Source organism: Vicia villosa, linkage group LG6 (assembly GCF_029867415.1).
Source record: "Vicia villosa cultivar HV-30 ecotype Madison, WI linkage group LG6, Vvil1.0, whole genome shotgun sequence".
Classification (NCBI taxonomy): domain Eukaryota; kingdom Viridiplantae; phylum Streptophyta; class Magnoliopsida; order Fabales; family Fabaceae; genus Vicia; species Vicia villosa.
This window is the reverse complement of record NC_081185.1, coordinates 142937822-142943810: the sequence shown is the minus strand read 5'-3', so window position 1 is coordinate 142943810 and position 5989 is coordinate 142937822. Positions and strand designations below refer to the sequence as shown.

At 38.2% G+C, this 5989-nt stretch overlaps 1 long non-coding RNA gene across 1 annotated transcript; it reads right to left on the bottom strand.

The window, feature by feature from the left end:
- Positions 1-290: 290 nt before the first annotated feature.
- On the bottom strand, positions 291-2094 carry LOC131612616 (uncharacterized). Its single transcript, XR_009287440.1, has 5 exons — positions 1799-2094; positions 1641-1692; positions 787-912; positions 514-697; positions 291-411 (listed from the first exon to the last, which is right to left on the bottom strand). It is a non-coding gene; the product is annotated as an uncharacterized LOC131612616 (long non-coding RNA).
- Positions 2095-5989: the final 3895 nt, after the last annotated feature.

The following is a 5989-nucleotide window of genomic DNA, read 5'->3' as shown; positions in this document are numbered from 1 at the left end:
CCTGGAGTGATCAGTGTGTGATCAGTAGACTCTGGAAGACTTAGTTGCTGACTAAGTGGAGAACCATTGTAATCCGTGCGATTAGTGGATTAAATCCTCAGTTGAGGTAAATCATCTCTGCGGGGGTGGACTGGAGTAGTTTAGTTAACAACGAACCAGGATAAAAATAACTGTGCAATTTATTTTTATCTGTCAAGTTTTTAAAGCTACACTTATTCAAACCCCCCCTTTCTAAGTGTTTTTCTATCCTTCACATAATTGGTGTCCCAACCTTTAGTTTTATATGATGGTTAGGTAATCCTGATGTTTGCAGTGAACTGAGAAATTCTGGGGTGAGGATGTCAACCAATGTTACATCGTGGAATTCCGACTTATCAATAGAATTTGCACTGAAATAATCACGCACGTCTCCTGTATTGGGAATTTAAATAGTTAGTTCAAATGAATATAAAAATTGAATCATGTATACCTGCCATTAAATCAAGAATATGATTTAGATATTTTGTCAACAACCTCCAATGTAGAAGCAAGAATTGCTCGTAAATTCCGGATATGTAGAATTAACTATTGCTACGATTGGGTCCTCAAATTCTGTAATCAACAGGTCTGGTGGAATATCAATAACTGTATCACCATTGTTTGATTCGGATACTTTGCCTTCTCCAATGTTTTTTATCATTTTCTGTTTTATCATTTTCTAATGTCATGGCATACAGAGGATTTCAATTAGATGATTAGGATTATGAAAATAAATGTATTACTGAAACTTTAATTAAATGAGCTTACCACAGAAGGTTTCCTATTTAAGAGTCTTAGCATTGTAGGAGCAGGAGTACTTTTAGGGTCAGCCACTGTTATGTCATAAATGGCAGGAACGAATGAGCGCATATGTCTTACAGTCGAAACAAACCCCTGAAAGCAAGAAAAGAGTTAATATTTCAGAGCAAGTTTTAGGCAATTATATTTTTGGTTATCAATATATGTTTTGAATGGTTAACTCATGCTGTAATAATGTTTATATTATGGATAATTTATTCTTCTTTACATTCAGATTGACAAATATGTCTTGTACGATTCCATTACAGGAAGTTGAAAATTACTTTGCCGCCTAATTAAAGCCATAAGGCAATAATTCGAGGCTTAACTATTTAACAGAAGCAAAGATCAATAAAGCCAACAAAGGGCATAATGCTTAACCACCATAGGTCAGAATCCACGTAATTCTTAACCATCTATGACAGAAGCAGCATGCTTAACCATCCAAGACACACACAACATGCTTAACCATCATAGACAGAAGCTCACCACAAAACCAATAAGGCTAATAAAACCTGCATCAAACAGGGTAACAAATAACAAAAAAATCAACAGCCCAATGGAGGAGCATATCCATTTAAATGTGTCCTCAAACCATAAGATAAACATATGTATCAGATATGTGAAATCTTATTTAACTACCTCAAAATTCAATTCAAATGCAAATTCAGAATTCATGCATATGATAAAATACAATCCCTAATCCACAACTACACAATTTTTGGATAATTCAATTCCATTTCAGAATTCATTAATTACATAAATACAAATCTAATCCACAATCACATAGAATTGGAAAATATACATATTGGATCGATATGAACCTGTCAAAGGAGGCTACAACATGGAATCATTGTGCTTTGTACCATAGATGATCTGCTGAAAAAAGAACCAGATCTGAATTACACGCAAATTTACTCTGAAAGCTCAACATCAAACATGAACACGGTTAAAAAATGGGTGGGAGTGTCCCATCCTTCACCTTGAGCAGCTTCATCTTTCGTCCATATTTATCGATCTCATTGTCTTCACCAACCTTGAGAATATGATTTCGTTGGCGCCGAAGAGGTCGAAGTCATGTTCATCTGTTCGCAGGTTCGCAGAGAGAGTAAACAAAAATCGAAAGTGGAAGAAGATAGAAGAACATATGATTTGAAGAATTACGGAGTATGTCCAATTTGGGAGAAGGTTGCAGAAGAAGAACATATGGATGGAATTTAGGGATTTAGGGTTTTGAAGGAAAGTTGGGAGAAGGGTGAAGGATGAAGAAGAAGAACGATAATATGAGTTTAAAAAAAATTGTAATCTAATAAAAGTTAATTTTAATTTGTAAGATATTATTAAATGAATGGGGACTTATATGCAATAATCAAAAGTTTTTTTTAAAAATGGGTCCCACAGTAAAGTTATTTTTACCATAGAGCTGATGTGGCTTAAATTAACTTAGAATTAATTAGGGTTGATTAGGGCTTTAATTCTATTGGTCAATTGCAGTGACTTCACCACTGAAGTCAAATGGGCGAATGCACCGTAGAATCTCCCTTCAAGAAATCTCCTACAATCTTTTAACACAATACATCAAACTTATGAAGGGCTTTGAATCTCTCCTATTCAAAGAACATTTTTAAAACAAACTAAAAAAACAACATTTTCTATTTGCAAACACATGGAAAAAGTACACACACTTTTTTTTACAAACAATGTCACCACACATATAATTTACAATAGACAGATAAATTGACTACAATATTTTGTATGGTTTCCAATATAGGGTCTTTCTAAAGAACAATTCAAAAATATGTAAACATTAAGAACTCATTGATTTATATACTTTTTTTTCTAATGTATGGAAATTATGCAGTAAAAGTTTCTAAGTCATTATGTATGAACAGTTGAAAAACAATACGAATAGTTTGATAAATTGTGATGAAAGAGGTTAATTGAAAATATGAAAATTTGACTTTAAATACATCACAAAACGTACACCTCTTGAATGAGTAGTTAAGTTTGGAAAATATTTATGATTAATTGCAATGATTTGGAAAAGGTTTCATGAGCATGTGCAATAAAGAGACATTATGATGTTTTAGAGTTTTCACACAACTTCAGGAAGCAATCGAACACTAAGGGATCAATCGATTTTTAATTTGTAACGTTCAAATATATAAAATATTTCACTAAGCAATCTACTGTGGGGGAAGGGACTATCGATTATGGGGTCAATTTCAAGGCAAATTCCTTTCCAAATTTTCAGCTTTTCACAAACAGAGGCATATCATCAATTGTTTGATTAAATGAAGCACTCGGTTGCTTCTTACAAAAACTTGAAGTTTTGCTTTTTAAAAGACGTGGATTGATTGCAAATGTTGTTTAGCCATGGTCAGCATCTCTTGGATGGATTTGACCTTCCTCTTCTCTGGCTTTTTTCTAAAAGGGTGGTCACTCAAGCGGTCGTTTTAAAAAATCCAGCATTGGAGGGCTTTTTGAGCTTATCTACCTTAATTGAGAATTGTGTAAACCGATCAATATACGATCGCAAACTTTCTTCTTCTGAATGATCCGAATTAGGGTGGCCTCGGTTATCAGATATCACACTTGGGTCATGAATTACACCAAAATTCTCTTACGCAGTTTTGACAAAGAATTGATATACCCGTTGGGTAGGCCATTGAACCATAATCGAGTTGGCCCGATCAAGGTTAATGCAAACAACATGCACTTGAACATTCCAGCGACGCTAAATTAAATCAACTATTTGTCTAAGATTTGCACATGTTCATACAAATCTCCCTTTCCATCATAGTCAGTTAGCTTGGGCAACTTTTCAATAAACTTGGAGATCTTGCTTTCCGATATTTGTACCGACAGCGGTTGCTTTGGTTTCACTTTATTCGGGTGAATTTATGCTTTAGTGGGGGTGGGAGCATGACTTCCATAGTCTCCTTGGGGGCTCAGAGGGGGAGTCTAGTGTTTTTAACTTCTACATAGATCCTTCGACTAGGATGCCTCGTCTCCTTTTGTCCCAGCTGGCCCTAGGGAAACAACGCGAGTCTTTCTCAAAGCAACTTCTTGAATTGTATTTTCGCGGGAAAGAGTGTTGTGCAGGCTCTCTTCAAAGCGATGAGGCCTTTCTTCAATAAAGTGTGAGTTTTCTTGACAAACAATGTTAACCACATTGTTCACCAGCTCGTTGGTTCCTTTTAAACTAAGTTTTTCTTGTAGAGTGTGAAAACCAGGTAAGGCTTCATGTTACGTATCTAGAAGTGGAACATGATTTTCTGCTAGATTGACTGGTACCGATTTGACCACTTATGAAGTTCGAAATAAATCTAGATGTAGCAAAACTAATGCTTTGGGATCTGCGATGTATTTTGGTGGAGGAAGAGGCAGTTGACTACTTGCTACTAAATAAGCAGTAATGGCTTCTCATGCGGAGGCGTATCAAGTAGCCTTAGATCCAACCATCTATGATGAAGGTAAGAATTGGGAATGTGAAAATATTGAAAAGGTGAGACTGAAATTGAGAAATGTTGAATCAAAACACAATAGATCTTCGTGTTCGATTGCTAGTACTTGCTCTAGTGATCATAAAGAAATACAAACTACAAAAATGAAGTAGTGAATGTGAACTCGTGAAAAACGTAGGAACCAAAAGTCGTTTCACAGAGATGAGAAGTTGAAATAAGGTGATTGTGGATTGTAGCCTTTGATGCGAATGAGTGGGGGAGAGGGGACTCGCAAAGTTAGCACTTCAACGCTCAAGTAAGTATATGAAGAAAAATAGTGACATGAAATTGTATTTGAAACTATTATATATATATATAATAATGAACTAGCTATTTGTTGGCCATTCTTTGCGGATGACCGTTGAATGTGCTTTATGGTTGAGATCTCTTGGAATCACAAAGATAGTTACCTTTTCCGATTAAGAAGATTTTGGACGGAGTGGAACCTTTATCATATGTCAGATTGAGCCTATATACATTTAATATTATAATATTAATGAGCAGATCAATTTTACTTAATCAATGATGGTAGCTTAAAAATATCTAGAAAATTTCTTTAGCCACCTCCCTATGGGGGTCACCCCCAGCGAAAATCCCAAAATACCCCTGCTTCGGAAATGAACTTCCGAAGCGCTTTTTTTTAAAAAAAAAATTCCATAATTCGGAAGTTCATCTCCGAAAACACCTCATGGGGGGTGTCTTCGGAGATGAACTTCCGAAAACACCTCATGGGTGAATTCGGAAATGAACTTCCGAATTATGCAGAAACTGTGTTTTTTTTAATGTTATTTCTTAAACAGTCTCGCATTTTAATTAAACGCAAACGCCAAATAAAATAAGCAACAGATAAACAGGAAATACTAATACGATAAATAAAATCCAAATAATATATACAAGCCGAACCAAATAGTAATAGTGTGCACAATATACAATCCGAAAACAAAAAATAAATAAACCCGACCACTACTGGGTGTGCCTAACCCTCTCACCCTGAGCCCTCCTCTGCCGCCTGTACCCCGCCGCACGGCCCGTATCAGTGACGATCGCCTCCATCACGGCGACTGCATCTGGACCGCCCTGAAGAACGACACCCCGATCCAAGGCGTCCCGCCCAAGCATCTCTATCCGCTGGCAGATCGGCAGGAAATCAATGGCGTGGTCATCCTCGGCATGCTGGTTCTCCAGGATCTCCTCATGTGCTGGCCTAGGAGCGCTGGGAACGTCGGGTCTCAGTAGAGGATGGGACACCCGGTAGAACCATGTGACGTACCCCTCCTCACTGTGCCAGTCCTGTGTGACCCGAGTTAGACGGTACTCCTGCGGTACCACATGATGCTGCCAGTCCTCCCATATGGCAGTGAGCTGCACTCGGGTCACTGTGTCGGGAGCTGCCTCAAAGGGTGACCTGGGTATCCGCTGCACGAATCCGAACTGACGCATGCACCGCTCAGGGAGATACCGGACCATGATGCCGGTCCCGCATGCCAACCAGCCTGAATATAGAGCAATGCCGTCAAAGGGGACAATCTGAGCATAGTCGACGAACGGCCTCCAGGTGACGTCGTCGTGCATCGTGCGGTCCAAGTACAGACGGTATGGTCCCACCGCATCGTTCCCCCTCTGGAGAGCGTATCTGGCGGCCCCGGGCATGGCGTCCACGTACGCAG